Genomic DNA, 17,291 nt, shown 5'->3' on the forward strand with positions numbered 1-17,291 from the left:
CCCGCATTATGAGCTATATCAACGCAGCGGGTGCCACCAGTGCCCGTCCAGTCACAAAATAGCAAGTAAATTAGTCTAATGTTTTTTGGAGTCTACCCAAGGGGAGTTCATAAGGCCTTCTTGGCATCCTCAACTCTGAGCTTGCGGTCTTCAAGCTGTCTCTGTTGTGGCACCGACCTTGATGACTGCCACGCCACCAGAGAGCTTTGCAATCCTCTCTGCTAGCTTCTCAGAATCGTAACAGAGTCTGTCTCAGCAAGCTCCTTCTTTATCTGGCCAATTCTCGCCTGTATCTCATCCTTGGTTGCGGCATCTGCAATTATGGTAGTAGAGTTCCGAGAGACGGTAACTTTCCTTGCCGTGCCAAGCTGCTCCACCAATGCATTTTCTACCAATAATCTGAGGTCTTTGGCTGGAAACTCAGCTCCTGAATGGATAACTTTGTGAACTTATGGAGAATTAAGTAAAGTTGGCATTCTTAACGAGCTTTAGCTCAAACTTCAAGCAAAGTTGCATGAAGATATGCATCAACAACAACAATTAACACATTTTCCCAGCTGTATACATTATCCTTGCAAAAAAGATGTGAAGTAGATTTTTGGTTCAGTACAAGCCCTATAATTTAATACCCAGGTATAAAGTTCACCTGTTTTTCTTTAAAAAATCATTAAATGAGACAACCAGAACAAATTGAATTTGAATATTCAATTGGACTTAGTTAGATCTAACCATTTTGACCTATTACTTAACCTAATTGTGAGTCCACAAACTCAACAAAAATGATTTGCACGGCTATCTACTTAGCTAAGTAGCTAAATGACTGAAGAGAACCTTTTTGACGTAAACATTCACAAACTGCTTCGAAACATGATGAACTTTATAATCTAATAATACTCCAAATGCTTGGTGATTTTGTAGCATAATTTTAATTCTTTAATTGACTATAAATTTGTAGTTAGTAATTTTTTGAATTTTAAGGATCATGAGTTTTGGTATTTATATTTGGATTAAGATACTCCGAACTAGTATTTGCTTTACTGCTTAATGAACGATGAAATTAGTGTTAGATGTATGTCCTAGAAGCCAACCTGGCTGACACATTACTTTTTCTGGGATATAGTTTTGTACTTGACTTTATTATTATTTAATAATATTGGACATCTTTTTTCATTCATGCTGTGTATGTGTCCATGAATCATCCAAGGAATTAATAAGATGATACATATTCTCGAGAGTTGAGAATTTGAGGCATGTGTCCTTGGTGATTAATTCCTAAATGCTCCTGATCGATAGATCATCACGGGAACAATGATTGATCCGATGAGATTAATGCACAGATCGCTTTTCTTTATGGATGGACAGAGTCTTGAGTCCACAGTGTAGGGACACTAGAGTGAGAGTGCAGGTGCTTGTTAGAAAATAAGGGTACCGAGCGTGACCAATGCAAGAAGTCACTTGGATGTCTATCCACTCGTCAGTGACTTACTTGATGCTGCATGGTATGATCGGTCCTTTGACCTACAGTGCCTCGGCTATTCACAATGAGGTTGATGTAGTTTGACTGCACATATTCATGATCTCTAGTCATATAGGTCCTTGTGGTGCTACATTACTTTTTCTGGAACATAGTTTTGTACTTGACTTTGTTATTATTTAATAATATTGGGCATCTTTTTTCATTCATGCTGTGTATGTGTCCATAACCTCCGTCTAGTCGGGATCCACGATAGAAGGACTGTATCATACAGTAACTGCACCTAAAGGTTCATTTATTCCATTCTGCTGGGTTGCCACTACATGCTACTAGGTGTCACTGGTGGATGGTGAGACTCACGGAGATTATCTTGATGGTCAATAATCCCTAGTGAGATGAGTTGGAATTGTTCCAACCCATTGAAAGAAGTTTCAATGATATTGTGATAGGGATCACAATATATCTCACTACCAAACAGAATAGAACCTATGGGGTCACACATATAAGAAGCTTTGACCGATCCGATGGTTGGATTACGATTTGGAATCACAATAGATCATGATTATCAATTTGATTGATAGTTGGTTTAACCCACTAAGAGTTCGTGAGTTGAAGAAAGAAGGATTGCAATTTGATTAATTCAGTTGGACTAAATGAATTGGGCTTGACCTTATTAGATAAGGTTTAAGTCTTACTTGGAGTAGGACTCCTAGAGTCCTAATTAGATTAGGACTGAAAATCTTAATTGAAGAAGGATTCGGATCCGTATTAGATAAGGATGAAGAATCCTAATTATAATAGGACTCCTTATTAGATAAGGATTAAGAGTCCTAGAGTCCAAAATTGAGTCATGTTCTAAATGGATTAGGCCACCTAATCCTCCTTAGAGGAGGATTCACGCATGCAAAAGGAGGGGCATGCGCCCCTCCTTATTTGGGCTTGGCGTGGTGCTCCTCCTAGTTTTTAGGGGGACTCCACGCCTAGGGTTTAAAAAAAGAAAAAAGAAGAGAGGGTGGCGGCCTCCCTCTCTCCCCTCTCCTTCGGCCTCCCTCTCTCCCCTCTCCTTTGCCCTGTAACCACTAGCACACACCACGCAGTGTGGTTGGTTTAACACAGGAATATCACATATGAAAAAAAAAGAAGAATATGAAAAGATATATTATCTTTTTTTTTGGCTAAAATGTTGCATATATTATCCTTGCAAAAAAAGATGTGATGTAGACTTTTGGTCCAGTACAAGTCCTATGATTTAATACCCTAGAGTTCACTTGTTTATCTTTAAAAAATCATTTTAAATGAGACAACTAGAATATTCAGTTGGACTTAGTTGGATCTAACCATTTTGACCTATTACTTAACCTAATTGTGAGTTGACAACCTCAACAAAAATTATTTGCACACCTATCTAAATAATATCCCAACTCTTTCCTACTTAGTTCGCTTTTTCTGTTTTATATTCTATACTATCTTTAGTTATTTAAATTTCACTTTTAAAGAGATAAAATTTAAACACCACCATTCCAATTTTCTGGATCTTAACATCTTGTACATATGTAAGTAAAGTAGAAATCAAATACGTTTTGATAAATATGAAGAGCAGAATCACACTTTTTATACCAAAATTTGTTTTCAAAATTGAACTCTCAATTGTATCTGTTTAAGGACAACAAATTTAAAATATATATATATAAAGAGATGCATATGAAAAATTTGGGTTTAAAAAAAAAATAGTTCCAATAAGTATTTAAGACAAATAAGCAATGAATTTTACATCCCTCATATTGTTAGCATCCCTCATATGCAATGAAAATTTCGAAATAATTTTCAGATTGCAGCGAAAAAACATATGCGGAATCCGTTCATCGTATGAACGTATTATAAAACCTTTCGTTTGTAGATAGATTAGAATTAAATTATTTTAAACCATTTTAAAATCATTAAGAAGATCAGATCTTCATCTTGTGCGGGTAGATGGTCTCCGCAGATCTGATTCACGTGGTATTTGATGAGGGTTCAGTGGAAGCCGCACACGCGTCCGGCCTCTACGGGTATTCACACGAAGTAGTGAGTCGATCGAAGCCTTTGGATCTCCCCGGGGTGCTAGCTCCCTTGCAGAGTTAGCTTTAGATGGCTGATATCCTCCCTTTTGAATCAACCTTTGATTGCCTTGAGAGGAGGAAAAAGAAGGAAGAAGATCTAAAGGCCCTTTCGCAGCCTTTTCTTTTTCTCCTGCGCTGGACCCAAGGAAGAGGAAGAAGAAGGCCACGCCACCCTTTCTTTTTCTCCCTTTTCTCTTGTGGCTGAAAGGAGGAAGAAGATGCAAGGTTGCTGCTGTGAATATCCAGATAATAGCATAAGAGGAGGGGCCAAAACCCCTCCTTCTTTTAATGTATTATGTGATAAGGATGAGCTCCTATTTTTAAGGAGCCCATCCTTATCTATTCAACTCGGCAGCAAGGAGGGGCTTACGCCCCTCCTTTTTCTTCCACGAATTTCCCAAGGGGAGGGGCGTGGGCCCCTCCCTTAAGTCCAATTAAATCTGCCATTTAATCAAATTAAAGGGTGATTTAATTTAGGTTCATTTCATGAGTCCAATCTTATTCAAAATTGGATTTATATGAACCCATTTCAATTTCCTCCTTATCTTAATCTAATTAGGATTTAATTGAACCATGACTCTATTAAACTCTTCAATCCTAATCCAATTAGTAGTCATTTAATTAATTAGATTAAAATTAAAATTAATCTAATCAGGACTTGTTTAAATTTCAGCCCTAAGACAATTAGGACTTTAGAAATTCTACTCCAAGTAGGACTCTAATTTAATTTGAAATCCTAATCCAATTAGGACTCCAAGAAACCTACTCCAAATAGGACTCATGATCAAGTCCAATTAATTAAATTAAATTGCAATCCGATTGCAATTATTCCTTCTTCTAACCACTAACTTTTAGCGAGTTTTCAATTTATCAATCTAATTGATCATATGTGATTCTTAATCACAATTCAACTATCGAATCGGTCAATACTTCTAATGTGTGTGATCCCATAGGTTCTATTCTGACTGATAGTGAGATATATTACGATCTCTATCACAATATCATTGAAAACTCTTTTCAATGGGTTGAAACAATTTCAACTCAACTCACCAGGAATTATCGACCATCGAGATGATTCCTATGAGTCTCACCATCCACCAGTGACACCTAGTAGTATGTAGTGGCTACCCAGCAGAATAAAATGATGAACCTCTAGGTGCAGTTATCGTATGATACAGTTCTTCTATCGTGGATCCCTACAGACCGGAGGTCATGGATAACTCGTCAAACCCCGTCGTCTGTCATATATCTAGATTTATTCGACTTGAATTCGAGAGTGGAAAAACTCTTTCTCCACTATATTTACTGCCCTGGCCAAGGTCTTAGAACTCAGTCTAATAAATCACATAGGATCACTCCTCTTCTATCAAGGTTGATAGATTCCATGTAAGTGCATACCCTACTCCTACAGTGAACCTACTGCAGCCAATCTACACAACAAGGACCCACCATGTATATGTGTAGTCAAACTACAATAACCTCACTGTGAGTAGCCGAAGCACCGCAGGTCAAAGGACCAGTCATACTACTGCAACATCAAGCAAGTCACTGACGAGTGGATAGACATCCAAGTGACTTCTTGTCTTGGTCACGCTCAGTACCCTTGTTCTCTAACAAGCACATGCACTATCACTTCAGTGTCCCTACACTGTGGACTCGAGTCTCGTCCATCCATAAGGAAAGCGATCTGTGCACTGATCAGATCGATCACCGTACTCGTGATGATCCATTGATCAGAAGCATTTAGAAATTAATCACCAATGATACATGGCTCAAATTCTCAACTCTTAAGAATATGTATCATCTTATTAATTCCTTGGACGATTCATAGACACATAAGCAATATGAATGAAAAGATGCCCATTTATTATTCATGAATAATAAAATCAAGTACAAATTTATGTCCCAGAATTAATAATGTGTCTGCCATATTGGCTTCTAGGGCATACATCTAACAATCTCCCACTTGCACTAAAGCCAATCAGTCATATATCTAAGTCCCATCTTCTCAAGGTGGGCTTCAGTTTTCTGCTGATTTAACTGCTTACTGAGCAGGACCGCCACGTTGTCCGCGGAGTCTACTCTCTGCACCTCGACATATTTCTTTTAGAGGTAGTCGCATATGAGGTGAAAACGCCGCTCTATGTGCTTGGACTTCTGATGAGACCTTGGCTCCTTAGCAAGAGCTATGGCGCTATTATTATCACAGTAGAGTGTGATGGCATCTGATGGCATTACATTTAGCTCTGCAATGAATTTCTTGAACCAGAAGGCTTCCTTTGCAGCTTTAGAGGCGGCGATATACTCAACTTCCATGGTAGAATCAGCAATGATCGGTTGTTTGGAACTCTTCCAATTTACCGTACCACCATTGCACAAGAATACATATCCAGATGTTGACTTTCTATCATCAATATCAGTCATGAAATCTGAATCTGTGTATCCTTCTATCTTTAACTCTGATGATCCTCCAAAAACCAAGAACAAATCTTTAGTTCTTCTCAAGTACTTAAGAATGTTCTTCACAGCTGTCCAGTGCTCTTCGCCTGGATTCGACTGATATCTGCTAGTGACACTCACAGCAAGGGCTATATCAGGTCGTGTACACAGCATGGCATACATGAGGCTTCCTATTGCAGAAGCATAAGGAATCCTGCTCATGCGTTGAATCTCTTCAGATGTGTTGGGGCACATCTTCTTGGAGAGATGAATCCCATGCCTTATGGGTAATAGACCCCTCTTGGAGTTTTCCATATTGAACCTCTTCAGTACCTCCTCTATGTACATTTTCTGTGATAGGCCAAGCATCCCCTTAGATCTATCTCTATAGACCTTAATCCCCAAAATATAGGATGTTTCCTCAAAGTCTTTCATGGAGAACTCTTTTGATAACCAGATCTTGACTGAGGTTAGCATGGAAATATCATTTCCTATTAGGAGGATGTCATCCACGTACAGTACGAGAAACACGACAGCACTCCCACTAACCTTCTTGTAAACGTACGGTTCCTCTTCGTTCTTGATGAAATCAAACGATTTGATCGCATCATTAAAACGAGTGTTCCAACTCCGAGATGCTTGCTTCAGTCCATAGATGGACCTTTACAGCTTGCAGACCTTGTGATCTCCATCACTGGAAGTAAAACCTAGAGACTGCTCCATATAAATATCTTTATTAAGATATCCATTCAAGAAAGCAGTTTTCACATCCATCTGCCATATTTCATAATCATGAAATGCTGCAATGGCAAGCAATGTTCGAATGGATTTCAGCATGGCTACAGGTGAAAAGGTCTCCTGATAGTCAATGCCTTCGCGCTGACTATACCCTTTCGCCACTAGCCTTGCCTTATAGGTCTCTACCTTTCCATCCGAACCTATCTTTCTTTTGTAGATCCATTTACATCCAATAGGTACTATACCTTCTGGTGGATCCACTAAGATCCAGACTTGGTTGGAATGCATGGAGTCTATCTCTGACTTCATGGCTTCCAGCCATTTCTCAGAATCGATATCAGATATCGCCTCGGTACGTATTGGGATCCTGTACATGTTCCCTATCTCCCATGAGAAACATTTTCTAGGTGTCCTCTACTAGTATACCTAAGTATCTATCGAGAGGATGGAAGATCCTACTAGATCTACGAGGTGGAGGAGGTACAACGTGTACTAGCTCTATATGAATAGATTCTATAGGATCCAAGATTCGTTGCTCTTCAGAGACTCTCTCTTCAAGCTCAATTTTCCTCCCACTGCCTCTATCAAGGATAAACTGTTTTTCCAAGAAGACGGCATGTCGGCTCACAAACACATTGTGATCCTCTGAGATGTAAAAATTGTATCCTAATAACTCTTTAGGATATCCTATGAAACGAGCACTTATGGTCCTAGGCTCTAACTTGTCCGCCTGTTGTCGCTTGACATGGGCTGGACATCCCCAAATCTTGAGATGACCAAGACTCGGCTTCTTACCATGCCATATCTCATACGGTGTGGTAGGAACGGATTTGGAGGGAACTTTATTCAGTAAATAAATCGCGGATTATAAGGCATCTTCCCAAAGAAACATAGGCAGATCTGTGAAGCTCATCATGGATCGAACCATATTCAATAGAGTCTGATTCCTCTTTTCTGACACCCCGTTGAGTTGAGGTATACCCGGAGACGTCCATTGTGAGACTATGCCATTCTCCTTGAGATAGTCCCGAAATTCCCCACTAAGATATTCTCCTCCTCGATCTGATCGAAGAACCTTAAGAATTTTTTCAGTTTGTTTTTCTACTTCATTTCTGAACTCTTTGAACTTTTCAAAAGACTCAGATTTGTATCTCATAAGATACACATACCCATATCGTGAATAGTCATCGGTAAAGGTAATGAAGTATGAATAACGATCCTTGGCTGATACATCAAATGGGCCACATACATCAGTATGAACCAGGGTAAGTATTTCAGTGGTCCTCTCCCCATGTCCTACAAAAGGTAACCTAGCCATTTTTCCTTGAAGACAAGACTCACAAACTGGATATGACTTGGAAGTCAATGGGCCGAGAAGCCCATCTTTCTCCAATTTGTTCATTATGTCCTCTCCAATATGGCCAAGCCTGAGGTGCCATAAATACTTATGGTTTATCTCATCTCTAGATCTTTTAGATCCAATGGCACTCACTTCTTGCTCAGACACATTCACAGACACATCAATATGCAAGTGATAGAGACTGTCAATCATGAAACCATGTGCAACTAATTTATTTTTGAAATAAATAGAACAGCAGTCTTTGTCAAATGTCATAACATGACCATCCTGTGCTAAACATGAAACAGAAATCAAATTCCTACTAGCAGCAGGGACATAATAACAGTCTCTAAGCAATAAACTAATCCCAGACGGTAATCGCAGAGGATAGGTGCCCACAGCTACAGCATCAACTCTTGCCCCGTTGCCAATCCGAAGGGTCACTGCACCTTCCGCTAGCCTCCTACTTTCCTTTAGACCCTGCATAGTAGTGCACAAATGAGCACTAGAACCAGAATCTATAACCCAACTAGAAGTAGAAGAAACCGTAAGTTTAGTTTCAATCACGAGCAAGTCTAACATACCTTCAGAAGGTGTGTCTGCCCTTTTGTTCTTCAGGCTCTCGAGGTATGAAGGGCAGTTCCTTTTCCAATGGCCGTCGACATTGCAGTGGAAACATTTTCCTTTGTCACTAGCCCTTTTCTTATGAACTTCCTTCTTCAGCTTCTTATCTTTCTTCTGCTTCTTTACAGGCTTCTTTTTCTTCCAAGTAGACTTTCTCTTGGAACCAGAAGTCAGCTCAGCAGCCAGAACAGAGCCCCTTGAACCTTTCGAGGCTTCCTCAGCAGTTACCAACATATTCAATAGTTCAGTCTTAGTGCATTCAATTTTATTCATATGGTAGTTTACAATAAACTGACCAAATGAATCAGGTAGGGATTGCAGGATCAGATCTATCTGCAATTCCTTATGCATGGTCATACCGAGCTTCTCAAGCTCCTCTAAATCCTTGATCATAGAGAGACAGTGATCATGGACAGACTGCCCTTCGCGCGTCTTTGCCTTGAAAATCCTCTTGGATACTTCAAAGCGTGCAGTGCGGCTCTGCTCATCATACAACTCTTGCAGATGAGTCATTATTTTTCTAGCAGTCTTCATGTTCTTATGCTGGCATTGAAGTTCATTAGACATGGATGCCATGATGTAGCACTTGACTTTAATGTCATCGTCCGTCCATTTTTCATGCGTCTCACGCTGATCATCGGTCGGACGTGATGGTAACCTGGGGATGTCACTCTCGAGCACATACCCTAATTTCTCACAATTCAAAACGATTTTCAGGTTTCTAAGCCAGTCTTTATAATTGGTTCCAGTAAGTCGGTTGGTCTCAAGGATACGGATCAAAAAATTTGAAGCTGACATTGTAATCTATAGAGAGTAAAGATTCTAGTTAGACTTTGTACTTGAACTCTATTTGTTTTAAGATCTTTTAAAACAAATATGCTCCCACTATTTTCTCGAATCCCTCATACTCCCCTGATGGAGAAACGAAAACCCTACGCGACTAGGATTTCCAGTGGGTATTGCGATCTCACCGATTTACATGCGGCCTCACCTAACAATTATTGGTGACATATAAATGGATGAGTGTACAACTCTTGTACAATGTTTCTCAAGCAAATTGCAGTGATACTTAGTCTCTAAGTCATGAAGACCTCACCTAACAATTATTGGCCCCATTACTTAGTTAAGTCAGATCCACCGTATAACCGCAGAAATAAAGTCGTCATTGGGTCCTCACCTAACAGTTATTGGTTCCCAACCCCACCTTTACCCCGCAACATCTCATGTCTAATAGAAAGGTCCAGTCCTTCGATGCAACTTGCCCACTGTGTCCAGCCGAGACAAATCAACACCGAAAAAATCTTAGCAGCTCTACTACGGTGGAAGACCTATGGACTTAATATTGCATAATCAAGTCTTAGTATTTGCAACTTGAGTTCTTCATAAGAGGTAATCGATCAATTGACCAGATAAGCAGGTGGAAGGCTCCCCTTACTCAGTGAGTAAGGTCCTAATTAAGTAACCACCTTTTAGGCTTGCCTAGACACCAATTAGATCAATTAATCTAATATGACTAACTCATGTTGGTTCACCCTCGACTGATTAGGGAGGTTTAAATTTAGGTCTCACTCGATCGCGTATTCACATCTCATGCAAATATAAATCTACCCGCATAATCATAGGCATTAAACATCCAGGCATTTATCAAAAATAAATATAATGGTGATGATCATGGATCCAGGATGGGGTCATTTTACAAGCACATGCACGTCAATTGGTTTGATCGTCTTCAACTCTTGACTCGATCTTGATCCCTTAGGTCCAATTGTGATCAACTCCTTGATCCGTCTTCAATCAACCCTTGATCTCGGTCCGCGCATATTGAGCTTGTTGATGTACATATCGATCAACCATCAACGTGCATCACACATCACAGATTACATCCCAGATTGCTTTAAAAATTAAATAAAAATAAAAATAATAAATTACAACCCTTGATCATGAGACACGCAGGTCTCTAATACATGAATTTAAAATGCACGCAGGCATCTGAAAATTAAAATTACATGCATCACAGAACATTGCAGAATATTTCAGCACATTCATAAGGGTCCATCCATGATCATCACCATACGCATCTCATGCATAAAAATTATTTTCAGATCTGATATTTAACTGATTATTTCATCTCATGACTTGCTGATTATGCAAGATATGATTCTAAACATTTGTAATCACATTATCAAAACATTAGAATCATTAATCTAAGTATCCTATAATTAGTATGCAGAAAAATCAGCAAGCTGAAAATTCTGCATACATAAATTTCAGCAAGCATAATCCCTTAATTTTCAGATCTAAAATGCCTTGAAAAATTTAATTCTAATCTTAATCTACATAACCTGGCTCTGATACCACTGTTAGGTGGGAAGTCTCCACTCCTACATGGGTTCGGTCCTATTAAAAATAGGGTGACACCCATGAATACCTATCAGAGCACGCATAAGCAATATGAATGAAAAGATGCCCATTTATTATTCAATGATAATAAAGTCAAGTACAAATTTATGTCCCAGAATTAATAATTAATGTGTCAGCCAGATTGGCTTCTAGGGCATATATATCTAACACATACCGTGTTGAGCAACATGAAGCATGTTCGAGTATATATTTAAAGGCTCAGGATATGAATCCTGAAGTTATTTTCTTACAGCACAGGTTATCCTTGGGAGCACCAAAGTGAAACAGAACCGGACAAAAAGATGGAGAAGATGGGAGTTGTATGTTCTGTGTAGAATTGGAGAAAAATTGCAAAAATTGGCAAATGGAGCCACCTATATACTGATGTCCAGTTCCACATGGAGGTGGAGATAGTTTTACAAGTGGCAAGATGCCTGTGCTGCAAGCATTTCTTGCATGTCACATTGAGAACTTAGAATAAACTCAACAATCCATAAATAATTTCGAGTGCATTAGGCCTACAACAATACCAAGTCATGTGCGACCATTAGCCTAAAAGGCCTAAACAAACGCAAGGAAAACATTCATGAAGCTATGAATTAATGCCCCTTCACCATTTTTATCGATAACCAAACTTGTTTGAATGCCAGAGTTCGAAAGTTTTATCGAATAGATCATGTTTTCAAAATAATATTCCTAAGCAAATGTTAGAAAAGGCTTTGATGCATGGCATTTACACTAAAACAGGGATACGAAATGCGACTAGGCATGACAAAAAGAGTAAACCCATTTCATTTTATTATGAGTCATAAGATGTCTGCAACAGGTACAATACTACTATATCAAATTTCAGATTCCAGCATATTATTGATTCTAGCTTGTTGCAAGATTGCACATAGTAATTTTACCCTAAGAAAAAGATTGCATACATCCTTATACCCTGGTTGACGTAAACAATCACATATTATATTATTTAGCTACTTAGTTAGCTAAGTAGCTAAATGACTAAAGAGAACCTTTTTGACGTAAACAATCACAAACTGCTTCGAAACTTCACGAGGCTTATAATCTAATAATACACCAAATGCCCGAGAGACAACAAATTTGAAAAGTAAGGATAAGATGCTAAAAAGGCTTAAATGAGAACTGCTACCCCATCAAAAAAAGGATATGTTAGATGAGTAGAACCACCAGTAAAAATCAGATGATACCAGTTAAAACAGGAAGATGATGACCTTCATAGACACATGCACTTTGCTACCAAATTCAGTCAGAATATAGATTAGAATCTGAATGAGGATTGGGATATAGAACTATTTAATTTGTGAAGACCATCACAGTAAGTTAGCGATTGCATGAAGTAGCACTACAAAGTAGAAACTAAGAAACAGAGACTCTAAATGTTACCTGTCACAATGTCAATATCTTGAAGAGGAGACTTCTCTCACCAAAACCAGGAGCTTTGATAGCAAAAACATTAAGAATACCACGCAGGGTATTCACAACAACAGTTGCCAAAGCCTCACCCGTTACATCCTCAGCAATAATGAGAAGAGGAGCCCTCAGTTGTGTGGTTTTCTCCAACAAAGGAATTATTTCTTTAATGGTTGAAATCTTCTGGTCAGTTACTAGAACTTTGGCATTCTCAAATTCAACTAGTAACTTCTCAGGGTTTGTGACAAGTTGTGGGGAGACATAACCTCGGTCAGTCTGCAATGGTGGTTTCAAAAACACACATAATGGAGTCGACATGTTATATAATGCCCAGATTTCAAAATATAAAGGAAACAATGAGTAGGATAGTTTAAGGTCTTGGAAACTGCAACAGACCTCCATTCCTTCTTCAACATCAACAGTAGTCTCAAATGATGACGAAGACTCAATAGAAAGAACACCATCAGGGCCGACTTTATCAATAGCATCAGCAATCATGCTCCCAACAAAGTCATCATTACCAGGTGAGATAGACACAACAGCTACAACAGCAAATAAAAGGATTTCAGTAAAAACAAAACCTATTTACAAGGAACTAAATTAGTAATACCATTAGTTTTAACACTTGATAGGCGAACACTTTTTAAAGTGCAATACAACTCCTGACCTCACAAAGTAGCTGATCATCCGAAAACAAAAAATGCAACAGCAGTTAGAAGCATATCCACATCAAGGTTATGATACCTTTGATATCATCACGTCAGGTTATGATACCTTTGATATCATCACGTCCCTTGACAGGGTGCGCTTTCTTCTCAAGCTCTTCCACCAGCCCCTGTACAGTCTTGTCAATTCTTTTTTTGATGGACACAGGATTGGCACCAGAGGTAACACTTAGCAGACCCAATTTAATGATTTCTCGTGCAAGAACTGATGCGGTTGTAGTGCCATCACCAGCAGAGTCATTCATCTTGCTAGCAACCTTCAATAAATAAAAGAACATGCTCCATCACAAATCCATTTTCCTATTTATTACAGGCATAACAGCACTAAAGCATGAAGAAATTTCTGTCTAGAAGCGACCACAACCATTGGATCTTACAGGCTTGATACTGGCCATTCATAGCCCTTGAATCTTATTATTAAGTTAATCTTGATTATACAGATACTCTCCCAATTTTCTTGGCCCTAAAAAAAGTTCTCCCTCGGTAAGGATTCTTTCTCTCCCTCATGTAGAAAATCAACTTAACGTATCTTCTACAGTTTTCATTTACATAGGTTCAAATACCTCATAATTAATGCTTTAGATCTCTTTGTGCCTCAAGTGAAGTAAGAAAAATATCGATTTTTTCTCTTTTGCTGTTCACTTTCCGTGTCAACTTATATAATTAATTCGATTTGAAAACTGAGAATTTTTACCCTGCTTTGCCCTCCAAAACATGAATTTGTGCGTGGATGCTTACTCATAATTAGAAAGAATGATGAAATTTCATGAACAGCTATCACTCCAAGGCATGAACAACCCATGGGACAAAGATTATATGAAAAGCTTAAACGGAGGCAATAAGAGATGGGTGCTATAGAACTATCTATCTACCTCACGAATCAATGCTGCACCAGCATTCTCCATCGGATCCGCAAGCTCAATAGCGCGAGCAATGGTGACCCATCATTAACCACTTTGGGGTTCCCAAACTCATCCAACACAACATTCCTCCCTTCAGGTCATAATCAAACCAAATCAAATGAGTCCATCTACAATCTAAACACTCCAATGTTCAACCACAAAACAACTCAATCGCCAATAAAAGAAAAGTTAAAATATTTATGGCATTTGTGACATCAAAGCACTTAATTCAGATAGAAAACATACAAATAACTACAAAATACAGCAACAAACAAAAAACACGCACAAAATAAAGCAACGTGGGCAAACAAGAATACCTCTAGGGCCGAGGGTGACCCCAACGGCATTAGCGAGTTTCTCGACGCCGGCTTGGAGGGATGGCCGTCACCCTCACCACCAGCTGCCGGTGGCCGCCAGGTCTCTGCCCCGGGCTCGCTCTCCTCCTCAGCACGCCCTGCTTCACCACAGAGACCACAAATATTAGAAAAGGCGGAACAAGTTATTCAACAGTAAGCCCCAATACCCACGAGAACAGCTTCTTATAGAAGCTATAACAAAGAATTCAGAGAGAGAAAAGAGAGAAGAGATGAGACGTGGCGAGGGGAGGAGCGGAGGATGGAGTCGGTGGAGATAGCGTTGGCTGAAGCCATTTTGCCGAGGGAATTGAAAGCTTTTTCGCTGTGGATGGAGAGAAGGGAGAGGAGATGAGGATAAGGTGAGAGGAGGAATGATTTTGCTACGGGTTTCAGGCCTGGTGTGTTTTGCAGAGAGCTCCTCAGGAACGCGGGTGGCTGCGGGCGGAGCTTCCAGAAGATTCTCTAGAAACTTCTCTACTCATTAGATGGAACGAATGATCATTTCCATGAAAATAGAAATCAATGATATTTTTAATAATAAATTAATTAAGAATTTTTATAATATAAAATAATAACAGAATATACATTTTTATATAAATAAATTATATTTAATAAATATATAATTATAAATATTATTTATTAGAAAATGGTGAAATATCGAGGAGCATGAGTTGTAATATTATGCCAATTATTACTTAAAGGTTTACTACATGTGAAATGCATGTTAAAAAATAAAAAATAGAAAAATAGATTATTGAACATTATGGAATAGAAAAGATCAAAATATCTTAAATAAGCAATAAAATTGACTAAAAAATAATTAAAATAAAAACTAGTATATAATAAATAAAAATTGTTAATAAAAAATAAAAGTAAAAATAAAAATGCATAAATATATAAAAAGAAAGTATCTGTAATTGAAAAAGATGAAAACAGAATGAGAGGTGGAGTCCTGTATTGTTTACTATTTAAGAGAGAGAAATTTCTAATAATTTAGTATCTTATAGTGCTTGATACTTGGGGTTATTTGCACCATAATTGTGAGAGTGTGGAAATGCGTGGCTCTTGAACTGATAATTTGCGCTATCAAAGGAATGAATTGTTGCCACCAAGGTGGTAGCCCAGTTGGAACGGGGCGTTTGCTTCCAACCAAGTGGTTCCAGGTTCGAAACGCGCGGGCGTCGATTAAATTCAGGGACCGGATGCCCCACGCCTGGACACGGGGTCTGGAAGCGCTACTGGTCGGCTGGTAGCTTGGGTGGTGCCAGGTGTGACGTACTCACATGGAGGGTCGGGTCGGGTAACCAAGCCGGCCCACGGGTGGGGAGGGTATGAGTAAAATAGGTCGGGGTGCCCAACACACGACTCGGTCTATCCGCATCGAACATTCTCCTGGCGGGGTGAGGGCCCAGTGGTCGGGGCTGCTATGTGGGGGTGGGCTTGTCCCTTCCTCCCCCCCCCCCCCCCCCCCCCCCCCCGTCCCCTTTTTTTCAGCAAAAAAAAAAAAAAAAAGAATGAATTGTTTTATGAATACCTCATAAGCCATGTGTTATTTTAAAGGGGATGTTCTAAATAATATATATTTTTCAATCTTCGGTTTCATGGGAGTCTTTCATGCAAAATTCGCGGTGTGGATTTAAAATACTTCTAAATTTAAGGGCCCATTTGGGAACATCCTACTGGGTCTAGTAGAATCCAAGATGGATAGAATGAAGGACGAGAGAGAGCATGAGAAGGAGAGGGAGAGCGTAGGGAGGCTGCAGGTCTCCATCCCACATTCCCTACATACTCCCCTTCCCTTTTTCCACCCCTTCTCGTACTCAATCTTCTTCCAATTTCATGCTGGATCCTGCAGGATTTTGCGAAATATACCCTAAAAAGAGCTAGTGATAAATTGTGATCCAATTCAAAAGTATACAATTTCTGGTGTTCACATTTGATCTATAGGTTGGGGTTGTACCTTTCATGCCAAAGAACGATGAATCTTCTTTTGAAGTGGTGTCCATTGGATCACGCCCCCCACAACTCTCAAAGCACTTTAAACTCCCTCATTCATCCACCTACACATTCATTAGGTTACACGAACCAATGGACAATGTTGCAAAAGAAGATCAATCATTCTTTCATATGCGAGAGATACGGCCCTTACCCTTGATCCGCCGCTTGAAAAAGAAAACCATAATTTTCTTTTTTTCAACCAAAAAAAAATGTAATATTTTCTTTCAAAAACTTTGAGAACATACGTAGATGTGCAGTGCAGAGGAGAGGGATGCAAGTGTCCTTAACCAAAAGCCTAGAATACATCAATCTACATTCCCACAGCATCTACAAAAATGCTTGCCTCAAAAAAATAAGAAAAAACAATTATAAAACGCTGATTATCAGATTCGCTCCTCTTCATGCTAGTTTTGGGGTGACTTGATATTTTTGCTCATGTAAAATATGGGAGACCCATCATGAATTCATTAGGATTCTGGTGTTGCGATATATTTACTTTACATCACAAACATTAATTTTTCATTTTTTATTCTGTAATAAAACCCTAATCATGCGCATTAACCACTTCGATTGTGGATCAGAAAACCTTTCTGAATTGCATCAGCCTACTTATTGCTTGTTAAATATCATCTCCAAGCCCGCCACTTTGTCCTGGAGACCAAAGTCGACATTCCGTTGCCATGCTGTCAAATAGGGAAGCACTACTTTTGGCCCAGCACGGTTGCGACGTACATGTACTACCCCTACGATTTCTCATTGTGCC

The 17,291-nt window shown here is 39.2% G+C and overlaps 1 pseudogene across 1 annotated transcript; it reads right to left on the bottom strand.

Moving 5' to 3' along the window:
• Nucleotides 1–89: 89 nt before the first annotated feature.
• Nucleotides 90–14,546, bottom strand: LOC103696860 (ruBisCO large subunit-binding protein subunit alpha-like; annotated as a pseudogene). Its single transcript, XR_016399870.1, has 6 exons — nt 14,492–14,546; nt 14,145–14,265; nt 13,322–13,529; nt 12,944–13,089; nt 12,521–12,823; nt 90–427 (listed from the first exon to the last, which is right to left on the bottom strand). The product of XR_016399870.1 is annotated as a ruBisCO large subunit-binding protein subunit alpha-like (transcript).
• Nucleotides 14,547–17,291: the final 2,745 nt, after the last annotated feature.

The sequence above is a fragment of the Phoenix dactylifera genome, chromosome 3 (genome assembly GCF_051530095.1).
Source record: "Phoenix dactylifera cultivar Ajwa chromosome 3, Ajwa_hap1_PhDact_Kaust_v1.1, whole genome shotgun sequence".
NCBI lineage: Eukaryota > Viridiplantae > Streptophyta > Magnoliopsida > Arecales > Arecaceae > Phoenix > Phoenix dactylifera.